This window comes from Hylobates moloch, unplaced genomic scaffold (genome assembly GCF_009828535.3).
Source record: "Hylobates moloch isolate HMO894 unplaced genomic scaffold, HMol_V3 SCAFFOLD_10, whole genome shotgun sequence".
NCBI lineage: Eukaryota > Metazoa > Chordata > Mammalia > Primates > Hylobatidae > Hylobates > Hylobates moloch.
In genome coordinates this window covers 100,572,709-100,585,215 of record NW_026652285.1, presented here as the reverse complement: position 1 = coordinate 100,585,215, position 12,507 = coordinate 100,572,709, and positions in this window count along the sequence as shown.

Below are 12,507 nucleotides of genomic sequence, written 5' to 3'. Positions count from 1 at the left end.
TTGTGCAACCATCACAACAAGCCATTTTATATTTTCATTAGTTTGAAAAGAAAGCCCATACTCAGGCCGGGTGTGGTGGCTCACACCTGTAATCCCAGCACTTTGGGAGGTCAAGGCAGGCTGATCACCTGAGGTCAAGAGTTCAAGATCAGCGTGGGCAACATGGTGAAACTACATCTCTACTAGAAAAATACAAAAATTAGCAGGGCGTGGTGGTGGGCACTTGTAATCCCAGCTACTCGGGAGGCTGAGGCAAGGAGAATTACTTGAACCCAGGAGGCGGAGGTTACAGTGAGCTGAGATAGCACCACTGCACTCCAGCCTGCATGACAGAGTGAGACTCCATCTCAAAAAAAAAAAAAAAGAAAGAAAGAAAGCCCATACTCATTAGCTATCATCCCCCATTTCTCCCCACCTGCCCTTCTCCCCAGCCCTAGGCAACCACTAATCTGTTTTCTGTCTCAATAGATGTGCCTATTCTGGATATTTCATATAAATGGAATTATACAGTATGTCTGAGTCCCAATTATTATTATTATTTAGACACGGTTTCTCTCTGTCACCCAGGCTGGAGTGCAGTGGCACACTCATAGCTCACTGCAGCCTCAACCTCTTAGGCTTAAGTGATCCTTCTGCCTCAGCCTCCCAAGCAGCTGGGACTACAGGCACCCATCACCATGCCTAGCTAATTTTTTTTTTTTTTTTTTTTGTAGAGATGGGTTCCCACTATGTTGTCCAGGATGGTCTTGAACTCCCGTGAGTCCCAACTCTTTAACTTCCAATGGTTCCTACTTCACTGGGTACTGGGGCAATAGAGTAAGAGGGGTGAGGTGGTGAAGTATTGAAGAATGTGGGCTTTGCAGATACACAGACTTAGGTCTAAAACAAACCTAGGGCCGGGCGTAGTGGCTCATGCCTGTAATCCCAGCACTTTGGGAGGCCGAGGTGGGCAGATCACCTGAGGTCAGGAGTTCAAGACCAGCCTGACCAACATCGTCTCTACTAAAAATACAAAATTAGTTGGGCGTGGTGGCGCATGCCTGTAATCCCAGCTACTCGGGAGGTTGAGGCAGGAGAATCGCTTGAACCTGGGAGGTGGAGGTTGCGGTGAGCCGAGATCACGCCATTGCACTCCAGCCTGGTCAACAAAAGTGAAACTCAATCTTGGGAAAAAAAAAAAAAAAAAAAAAACCCTAGCTCTCGGCAGGGCATGGTGGCTCACAACTATAATCCCAACACTTTGGGAAGCAGAGGTGGGAAGATCACTTGAGCCTAGGAGTTTAGGACCAGTCTAGGCGACACAGCAAGACCTCATATCTCTTACTTTTTTTTTTTTTTGAGACGGAGTATCGCTCTGTCGCCCAGACTGGAGTCCAGTGGTGTGATCTCAGCTCACTACAAGCTCCGCCTCCCAGGTTCATGCCATTCTTCTGCCTCAGCCTCCAGAGTAGCTGGGACTACAGGCGCCCGCCACCATGCCTGGCTAATTTTTTTGTATTTTTAGTAGAAACAGGGTTTCATCGTGTTAGCCAGGAAGGATCTCTCTCTCTTTCTTTTTAGATAGGGTCTCACTCTGTCGCCCAGGCTGCAATGCAGTGACAAGATCTACGCTCATTGCAACCTCCACTTCCTGGGTTCAAGGAATTCTCCCACCTCAGCCTCCAGAGTAGCTGGGATTACGGGTGTGCACCAACACACCCAGTTATTTTTTTTATTTTTTGGTAGAAACGGGGTTTCACCATGTTGGCCACACTGGTCTTGAACTCCTGAGCTCAAGCAATCCACCTGCCTTCACTTCCCAAAGTGATGGGATTACAGGCACAAGCCACCATGCCCGGCCTGGGACCCCATCTCTATTAAAAATAATAATAATTAATTGAGGCTAGGCGCCTGTAATCCCAGCACTTTGAAAGGCTGAGGCGGGTGGATCACCCGAGGTCAAGAGTTCAAGACCAGCCTGACCAACACGGTGAAACCCCGTCTCTACTAAAAATACAAAATTAGCTAGGCGTGGTGGCACATGCCTGTAATCCCAGCTACTTGGGAGGCTGAGGCACCCAAGAGGCAGAGGTTGCAATGAGTCGAGATCACGGCATTGCACTCTAGCCTGGCCAACAAGAGCGAAATTCTGCCTCAAAAAAAAAAAAAAAAAAAAAAAAAAAAGATTAATTGAAATCAATAAAACCTATCTATGTCATTCAGGAGCTCTGTACCTGGGGTAAGTTGCTTCCTCTCTCTTGGCCTCAGTTTCCTAGTGGGTAAAATGCGGAGAGTGATAGAATTTCTCTGAAGGACTGTAGCGATGCATGTCAAGTGCTTAGCCTAGTGCTCAGTGCATAATATATGGTAGTTGCTAACTAGATTACAATGATCCATGTACCTGCCTATTTATTCCTTGACCCAGGTATTTAATAAAACTTAGCACCTTCTGGCCAGGCGTGGTGGCTCACACCTGTAATCCCAGCACTTTGGGAGGCCGAGGTGGGTCAATCATGAGGTCAGGAGATCGAGATCATCCTGGCTAACACGGTGAAACCCCGTCTCTATTAAAAGTACAAAAAATTGGCCGGGCGCAGTGGCTCACGCCTGTAATCCCAGCACTTTTGGAGGCCGAGGCAGGCGGATCTCGAGGTCAGGAGATAGAGACCACGGTGAAACCCCGTCTGTACTAAAAAACAAAAACAAAAAAAAAGAAATACAAAAATTCAGCCGGGCGCGGTGGCGGGCGCCTGTAGTCCCAGCTACTGGGAAGGCTGAGGCAGGAGAATGCCGTGAACCCTAGAGGCGGAGGTTGCAGTGAGCCAAGATCGCGCCACTGCACTCCAGGCTGGGCGACAGAGTGAGACTCCGTCTCAAAAAAAAAAGTACAAAAAATTAGCCAGGCGTGGTGGTGGGCACCTGTTGTCCCAGCTACTCAGGAGGCTGAGGCAGGAGAATGGCGTGAACCCAGGAGGCAGAGCTTGCAGTGAGCCAAGATCGCGCCACTGCACTCCAGCCTGGGTAACAGAGTGAGACTCCATCTCAAAAAAAAGAAAAGGAAAAAAGAAAAAAAAAATTTAGTACCTTCCAGCCGGGCGCGCTGGCTCATGCCTGTAATCCCAGCACTTTGGCAGACTGAGGTAGGCGAATCACCTGAGGTCAGGAGTTTGAGACCAGCCTGGCCAACATGGGGAAACCCTGTCTCTACTAAAAATACAAAAATTAGACGGGTGTGGTGGAGGGTGACTGTAGTCCCAGCTACTCGGGAGGCTGAGACAGGATAATTGCTTGAACCCGGGAGGCGGAGGCTGCAGTGAGCTGAGATCACGCCACTGCACTCCAGCCTGGGTGACAAGAGTGAAACTTCATCTAAACAAAACAAAACAAAACAAAACAAAACAAAACAAAACTTAGCACCTTCCAAGGGGCAGGCGTTGTTCTAGGTGCTGGGGATATAGTAATGAACAGGACGTGATCCCTCATAGGGTTTCTGTTCTAGTAGGTGACAAACAAGACAGCTGGTAAATATGACACTTTCAGGGAGTGATCCAGTCAAGGAAGACATCAACACAGCACGATGGGCTGAAGCGTGCCGGGCAGGTGCATGTTGTAACCTGGAAGGCTTCCCTGCCGTGCCTTCACTCACTTCATAGAGAGGAACATTTTCCGTAAGTTGAAACACGCTAGGCAGGGTGGGGGGGTTCTTAGGATCCCCTCTGAGTGGGGACAAGTGGCCTGGCTCTGGCATCTTCTGAGACTGGAGTGAGTCAGGTTGTCAGTTCATTTCTAGAGGTAGGACACCTGGCCAGTCACCATGTAAGAGCGCTGGCCAGTCTTAGAGAATTCTCTTTGTATAAATGGTTCTGGCTACTGGAGCCCAGAGCGGGCAGGGGCCTGGCCTGTGGAGGCACACCGAATAGCAAGAGGGCTCTTTCCTCTATCCCGGGCTGCTAGGCCAAGTCACAGTGAAACCTGGATTGACAGAAACACTTGGGGACAGGAATCTAGGGATGGAAAGACTTGGCACAGAGGTGGAGCCTGTCGCCACAGCTGTTCCCTGGGCATCTGTCTGCATGTTCTGGGTCCTGGGCTTGCCTTAAAGTGCAGAACTGAGGCTGCTGCATGACGGAAGCCCCTCCCAGCCCCCTTCAATGAGCCTCACCCATAGCAATATCTCAAGTGCCACACCTAGGACCTCAGCTGATAGGCTGCAAACATCCATGCACCCACTGTCAATTCCTTATTAATTTCATCTGACACTCCATTGTCCCAAAGTCTGCTTTTTCATGCATTCATCTCCATCTACCCATTCATTTAATTATTACTTCAATAAAGCATTCATCAATTCATTCATTTGTTCATCATTCATTCATCATTCGTTCAACAGGTGTTTACTGAGCATGTCCTTTGTGCTGAGCACAATGTTTGGTCACATCCTTGGTAAAGGCCTGGTGCGGTGGCTCATGCCTGTAATCCCAGTACTTTGGGAGGCCGAGGAGGATCACCTGAGGTCAGGAGTTCGAGACAAGCCTGGCCAACATGGCAAAACCTTGTCTCTACTAAAAATACAAAAATTAGCCAGGCGTGGTGGTGGGCACCTGTAGTCCTAGCTACGTGGGAGGCTGAGGCAGGGAGAATTGCTTGAACCCGGGAGGTGGAGGTTGCACTGAGCCGAGATTGCACCAGTGCACTTCAGCCTGGGTGACAGAGCGAGACTCCATTACAACAACAACAAAAATATCCTTGGTAAAATGCCAGGCCAGGCCAGGCACTATGGCTCATGCCTGTAATCCCAGCACTTTGGGAGGCTAAGGTGGGAGGATTGCTTGAGGTCAGCAGTTTGAGGCCAACAAAGTGAAACCCCATCTCTACTAAAAATACAAAAATTAGCTGGACATGGTGGCACACACCTATAGTCCCAGCTACTTGAGAGGCTGAGGCATGAGAATCGCTTGAATTGGGGAGGCAGGGGTTGCAGTGAACGGAGATTGTGCCACTGCACTCCAGCCTGCATGATAGAGTGAGACTCTACCTCAAAAAAAAAAAAAAGCTGGGTAAGGTGGCTCACGCCTGTAATCCCAGCACTTTGGGAGGCTGAGGCAGGTGGATCACGAGTTCAAGAGATTGAGACCATCCTGGTCAATGTCGTGAAACCCCACCTCTACTAAAAATACAAAAATTAGCTGAGCGTGGTGGCACGCGCCTGTAGTCCCAGCTACTCGGGAGGCTGAGGCAGGAGAATCGCTTGAACCCGGGAAGTGGAGGTTGCAGTGAGCCGATATCACGCCACTGCACTCCAGCCTGGATGACAGACTGAGACTCCATCTCAAAAAAAAAAAGCCAGTCCTGGTGGGAAGGAAGGGCTTGCTTAACTGGCAGTGTGGACAACTCTGCCATCTTCTTTTTTAATTTTTTGTTGTTGTTGTTGTTGAGATGGAGTCTCGCTCTGTCGCCCAGGCTGGAGTGCAGTGGTGTGACCTCGGCTCACTGCAAGCTCCACCTCCTGGGTTCACACCATTCTCCTGTCTCAGCCTCCCGAGTAGCTGGGACTACAGGCACTCGCCACCACGCCTGGCTAATTTTTTTGTATTTTTAGTAGAGACGAGGTTTCACTGTGTTCGCCAGGATGGTCTCGATCTCTTGACCTTGTGATCCACCCATCTCAGCCTCCCAAAGTGCTGGGATTACAGGCATGAGCCACCGCGCCCGGCCTTCTTTTCTAATTTTTTTGTTGAGACAGGGTCTCACTCTGTCGCCCAGGCTGGGGTGCAGTGGCGGGATCTCAGCTCACTGCAACCTCCGCCTCCTGGGTTCAAACAATTCTTCTGCCTCAGCTTCCTGAGTAGCTGGAATTACAGGCACCTGCTACCACGCCCGACTAATTTTTGTATTTTTGGTAGAGACGGGGTTTCACCATGTTGGCCAGGCTGGTCTCGAACTCCTGACCTCAGGTGATCCGCCCGCCTCAGCCTCTCAAAGTGCTGGGATTACAGGCGTGAGCCACTGCATCCTGCTGACTCTGGCATCTTCCTGAGAGTTGGTTTTGTGTGTGTGCATGTGTGTGTGTGTGTGCATGCACACCTGGGGTGTATGGTGGTGATGGTGGAAGCTCATGATGACACATTACTTAACTGCAAGCACATGCAGAGGGTGTTTGGATCCTCCTAACACCCACCCATTTCTAGAGAGGCAGGACAGGCACGATGGATAGGCACAGAGGCTGTCACTAAGATTCAGCCTCCTGGAATCACTTGTCCTGGAAGCCCAAGGCAATGCTGGCTCTTCCTGAAGTCTTCCCACAGCCTCCCTGTTCGAATGAATCTCTGTCTTCTATAATCCCCAGAACCTTGCTAATTCTTCAGCTACTGTGCTTTCCCGGGGCTCTGCTTTCATTAGAGTTGGCTAGGTATTTGTGTCTGTTGGTCCACTTGGATACTGGGTACTTCTGGGGGGCAACGACACTATTTGCCTTTCTCCCTTCCCCTACCTTCAGCGCACACACAGTGCTTTGCAAACATCGGTCCACTAAGCATTGCTCACGGAGAATCACTCAGATAGACCGTCAAGAACAGGGCTTCAGAGCCTGCTCTGCCACCGCCGGCCCTCACCTGGGAACCAGCAGTAGCCTAATTGGTCTCTGGTCATCAAATTTGCCCTATCCCCCCATCCCCCCCCATTCTCCACACTTCAGTCCCAGCAAACCTTTAAAAATGTAAATCTGAACTTGTCAGACCTTTCAGGATCCCCACAGCGTTTAGGATAAAATCACAAATCCTCCCAATAGCCTAAGAGCCTGGCAAGGTTGACCTCAGCTTTATGTGGAACTTCCCCTGCCTCACTGCGCTCCAGCCACACCAAATTTCCTTCCTTCTCCGAGCTCGCCAAGTACTTCTTTAGAGCACGCTGTTCCCTCCGCCTAGGACAGTGCCCGCCTTCACCTAACTCCCCATTCCTCCTCCCCCAGGATCTGCCTCCGTCCCACACTGTGCGCCTCTTCTGGGGACATCTGCCCTCTGCCGAGTCCTGGGCGAGCACACAGTAGGCATTCCATCAATATCTGTTCAGTGACTGCAGTTAGCAGCCTTCTTGGCTCCTCATTTCCCTGAGGGTGTGGGTGAGGGCAACTCATATCTCTGCCCAGTACTGATGGGCTTTAAATAGCTCAGTTGGGCATGGTGGAACATTCCTGTCAAATTTCGGCTATTCGGGAGGCTGAGGTGAAAGGATCGCTTGAGCCCAGGATTTTGAGAACCAGCCTGGGCAACACAGGGAGATGCCCGTTTCAAAAAAAAAAAAATTGGCTCTCTGGCCGGGCGCGGTGGCTCATGCCTGTAATCCCAGCACTTTGGGAGGCCGAGACAGGCAGATCACGAGGTCAGGAAATCGAAACCATCCTGGCTAACACGGTGAAACCCCGCCTCTACTAAAAATACAAAAAATTAGCCGGGCGTGGTGGCGGGCACCTGTAGTCCCACCTATTTGGGAGGCTGAGGCAGGAGAATGGTGTGAACCTGGGAGGCAGAGCTTGCAGTGAGCCGAGATCGCGCCACTGCACTCCAGCCTGGGGGACAGAGTAAGACTCCGTCTAAAAAAAACCAAAAAACAAAAAACAAAAAACTGTCTCTAACGTACCCTGGGGATGGAAAAGCCCTTCTCCTAGAAGGCAGCTAGGACCTAGCTTGGGAGCCCCCGGCTCTCTTTTTTTTTTTTTTTTTTTTGGAGACAGAGTCTCGCTCTGTCGCCCAGGCTGGAGTGCAGTGGCGCAATCTTGGCTCACTGCAAGCTTCGCCTCCCGGGTTCATGCCATTCTCCTGCCTCGGCCTCCCCAGTAGCTGGGACTACAGGTGCCCACCACCACATCCGGCTAATTTTTTGTATTTTTAGTAGAGATGGGGTTTCACTGTGTTAGTCAGGATGGTCTCGATCTCCTGACCTCGTGATCCACCCGCCTCGGCCTCCCAAAGTGCTGGGATTACAGGTGTGAACCACTGCACCCGGCCAGCCCCCCAACTCTTTTTAAAATTTTTATTTAGAAATCTTTATTTTGGCCAGGTGTGGTGGCTCAGGCCTGTAATCCTGGCACTTTGGGAAGCTGAGGAGGGCGGATCATTTGAGGTCAGGAGTTTGAGACCAGCCTGACCAACATGGTGAAAACTTGTCTGTACTAAAATACAAAAATTAGCCAGGCATGGTGGCGGGCACCTGTAATCTCAGCTACTCTGGAGGCTGAGGCAGGAGAATTGCTTGAACCCAGGAGGTGGAGATTGCAGTGAGCCGAGATTGTGCCACTGCACTCCGGCCTGGGCGACAGAGCGAGACTCCCTCTTAAAATAAATAAATAGTTTATTTTTATTTTTGTAGAGATGGGGGTCTCACTTTGTTGCCCAGGCTGGTTTTTGTTTGTTTGTTTCGTTTTGTTTTGTTTTTTTGAGACCAAGTCTCTCTGTTGCCCAGGCTGGAGTGCAGTGGCACGATCTAGGCTCACTGCAACCTCCACCTGCCAGGTTAAGTGATTCTCATACCTCAGGCTTCTGAGTAGCTGGGATTACAGGGGCTTGCCACCACACCCGGCTTATCTTTGTGTTTTTAGTGGAGATGGGGTTTTGCCATGTGCCCAGGCTGGTCTTGAACTCCTGGGCTCAAGTGATCCGCCCACCTCGGCCTCCCAAAGTGCTGAGATTACAGGCATGAGTCACTTCACCGGGCACAGGCTGGTATTTAACTTCAGGCTTCAAGCAATCTTCCTGCCTTGGCCTCCAGCCTCGGCCTCCCAAAGTGTTGGGATTATGGACATGGGCCATGGCACCTGGTAATTAGAGACTATTGTTGCCCACTCCATCTTGGTTGTGTTCATGCCAGGCTGGGGTGGGCTGGGACTGGATTATAATGTATTAATATAAGGTGACACAGAGTGTCTCCTGGGTCTAGCCGTTTTAAGTGTGCATTTACATCCATCGCCTCTGTACCTACTAAATAAAGCCTGGGAAACTAGAGTGTGCAGTAAGTCCCAACGCTCTGGGTTTCTAGATCCCTAGTGGGTGCGGTCTCTGGAGGTTGGGGATTGGGGCTGCATGCCTTCTCTCTTATCCTCCAGCATGGTCTTCTCAGGGGGTGACCCTGTGACCTCCAGAATGCTCCCCCTCCCTCTCCAGCTGGAAGCTCCAGGGAGGAGCCTAAGGAAGGAGGGCTCTGCAGTTTCTTCATCTGTAAAATGGGGCTGATAACAGCACTTACTTTCCAGGGTTATTGTGAGGAATCAGTGAGCTACTACCCTCAAAGAGCTTAGTGCTTGGCACACAATACACTCTTTGCTGTTATTATAACCAAATGGAGCATTCCGAGGAGTTGGGATCTGGCTAGCAGGACTCCCTCCCTGTAAAACCCGGGCTGCAAGAATTACTCCCCACAAGCAACATTCTTTTAACTTTTATAAGAAACTCCAAGAAGTGTATGTGGCTCATTTTAAAGTCACCGGGCATGCGTGCAACCACCCACAGATATTTAATTATTGGTTGGGGGGAGGGCACTGTACTAGGCCCTGGAGGCACAAAGATCCGTAGGACCCGTTTCCTGTCCTAGGGAGGAGACTCAGACAAACCGATATTCACAATTCAGCCGGGCACGTGGCAAGGCCACCCAGAGATTGTGAGGACAGGAAAGCATTTCAGAGCAAGGCAGCTTGGTGTGCCAGGACAGAGGCAGGGGTATTTTGGGTGCTTGGAGAACCCTGGGGTGAATGGAAGGCAGGTTGTATGGGAAAAATGGCCACACACTCCCGCTTTAGGGTGTGAGGTTCATTGAGAAAGACAGGCTGGGCTTTGGGGGTGAGAAGCTGGCTATGTATTTACCCAGTAGACTGAGAACCGTCTCTGCCAGACCAGGTTGGGGGTGGGGCTGGGGATGCATTAGACCTTGGACAGAGCCCCTGCTCTCCTGGATGGGTGGACTGTCCAATGGAAGAGACAATGACAAGCCAAGCATTCACAGATTCCACGCCCCTCTCACACCCACCTGCTCCCCTCCCCCCACCCCTGCTGCTAGCCCCGAGGTACCCAGGAGCCTGCTGGAGCCTGGGAATCAAGCTCTGGTCCTTGGTGGGGGGACGGGGCAGGCTCCAGCTCCCGGGTGGGGTGTGGTCTCCAGGGATGGCATCCTCAGCCCAGGGGTGGGGACTGTACCCCCTTCTCCTTTATCCTTCAGCGTGGGCTTCTCAGGGGGTGACCCTCTGACTTCCAGACTGTTCCCCCTCACCCTCCAGTTGAAGCCCCTGGGTAGGGGCCTAGGGAGGGGGCTCCAGAGGCCTTTGGTTTCCATGCAGCTGGGAGACAGAGCGTGGGCCGTAAAAGACTCTGGGGTGCCCTGGGTGCTCTTGGAGAGCTCAGCCAAGGCCGGGGCCTGAGTCAGGTCCACGGGAGAGCAGGGCCGGGATGCTGGTGCCTGGCCCAGGAGAAGGGAGGGGGCGATGGGCAAAGGGGTCAGGCCGAGGGAGCAGGCGGGGCATTGGGAGTTGAGGGCGTCGAGTGGGGGTGGGAGGACGAGGGGTCCGGCCGGTGCAGAGGGGGAGGCGGCCCCCGGGGAGGGGCACGCTATGTCTTTAAGAGCTGCCTGAGCGCAGGTTGCAGCTGCCTGGCCAGCCCGAGAGACAGCGGAGATTCATTACCCGCCGACACAATGACCATTGATGGCCCCGTGGCGTTATTCAAATCCAGTACCAATTGCAGCCGAGCCCCTTTCTCCGCGCCAGGCCCGTATTGTTGGAGCGGCCCACTAAAAGCCCGCCCCGGCCCCGAGCCGCCAGAGGCGCCCGCTCGGGTTCAGCCCTGCGCCTCGGCAGCCCGCCGGCTCCCAGTCCGGCTCCCCGGGCGCTGCAGGTGACCCGGCGGCGCATTCCAGCACTCCCCGCCGCCCGGGCCACCGCCGCCGCCGCCACCGCCACCGCAGGCGCCCCGGCCGCGACTCAGCCACAGGAAAGCGGAGAGCGCCCGAGCCGGTGCGTGCGCGGGGCTGGGCGGGGGCGGGGGACCCACGAATCCAGCAGCCCGGACCCCGGGCTCGGAAACGCGACCCGGCCTGGGGCTCCTGCCTTCCGGATTCCCGGAGATCCCAGGCTGGGGGCAGGGAGAGGGGTGTCGGGGTTCCCCAGGCCAGACAGAGATTCCCCCTCCACCTGGGGCGGCACTGAGACCCAACGCGGGCCACTCTGCGGACTCCGGGCCGCGATCGAAGGAGCCACGCCAGGGGCGATGGGGATCCCCGCACAGGGTCAGGATCCGCGTGCTTGCTAGTCCACCTTACCGCCGGATGGGCAGCCGCTGCTGAGCGCCTGCTAGGTGGTCCGACGCGCAGCTCCGAGCTGTTCTGGACTGGCGCTTTTTAGGAGCGAAGGGGAACCCGGCAGGAGACCAGGGCCCTGAACTCAGGGGCTTCGCCACTGATTGTCCAAACGCAATTCTTGTACGAGTCTGCGGCCAACCGAGAATTGTGGCTGGACATCTGTGGCTGAGCTCCGGGCGCAACAGGGGCGGGGGCCGCAGGGACAGAGCTCAGCGCGGGCGAGACCTCTCGGGGAGGCGGCTGGCTGGCCCCAGCGCGAGGATCGCGGTCCCGGCCCGCGCGCACAGAGACGCCGGTCCTTGCCACCAGCGCCGCCATCCGCATCCTCGTCCTTCTTCCTTCTCCTCTGCGGGTGACCAGTCCCGGCCAGCAGGGTCCTCCAGTCGATCGCGTCGTTTTTCCACCTTTCAAATTTCGGCCGGAACGAAGCCGGCACGCAGCGGCGGGGCCGAATGTGGTCCGCCCTCAGCCCAAGCCGCAGGAAGTCGCGGGTGAAAGAAGAGGCCGGCCGAATGCGCCCGCTAACTCGTTTCGCAGTTGTTCTAACTTATCACCCCAATACTCCCTACCTAAACAAAACAAATCCTCAACCAACCCCTAAATCCCAAACCAACCAACCCCTCCCGCAAGCCCCTCCGGACGGACCGATGGGCTGAGCCTCCTCCAGCCGCTACCAGGGTCCGACGGGCAAGCGTCGCCAACTATGCGCTCCAGCCCGGCAATCTCCTCGGCTTTGGAAACAGAATTTGGAAAAACGAATCCTTTTCATTAAAGAAAAATCTTCGGAGATAGCGGGGTTTTATTTGTTTATTTCCTCAAAAGCAGGGATCAGGAGTTGCTTGGGAGAGGGGCGGTTGGGAGCTGCTGGGGGCTGAGCCCAGGTCACCTGTCCCCTGACCCCTTTCCAGTCTGGGGCTAAAAATGACCTGAAATCATCTGGTGTGCCTTGGACATGGCCAATTTCAACCACAGTGCTTGCACCCCCATGTGCCAAGAAACTCGGTTTTCCCAGCACCTCCTCCTGCCCTACTCTTCAGCATTAATTGGGGTGTGCTGGAAGAAGGGATATTCCACATCACACCTCCCACTCTCTGCAGCCAGGGAAACGGATCCTAGCGCCCAGTTTCCAGGACCTGAAATCTAGTGTGTTCCAATCAGGTGCATTGATGGGGCCGCTCCTGCAGCTCAGGGGGC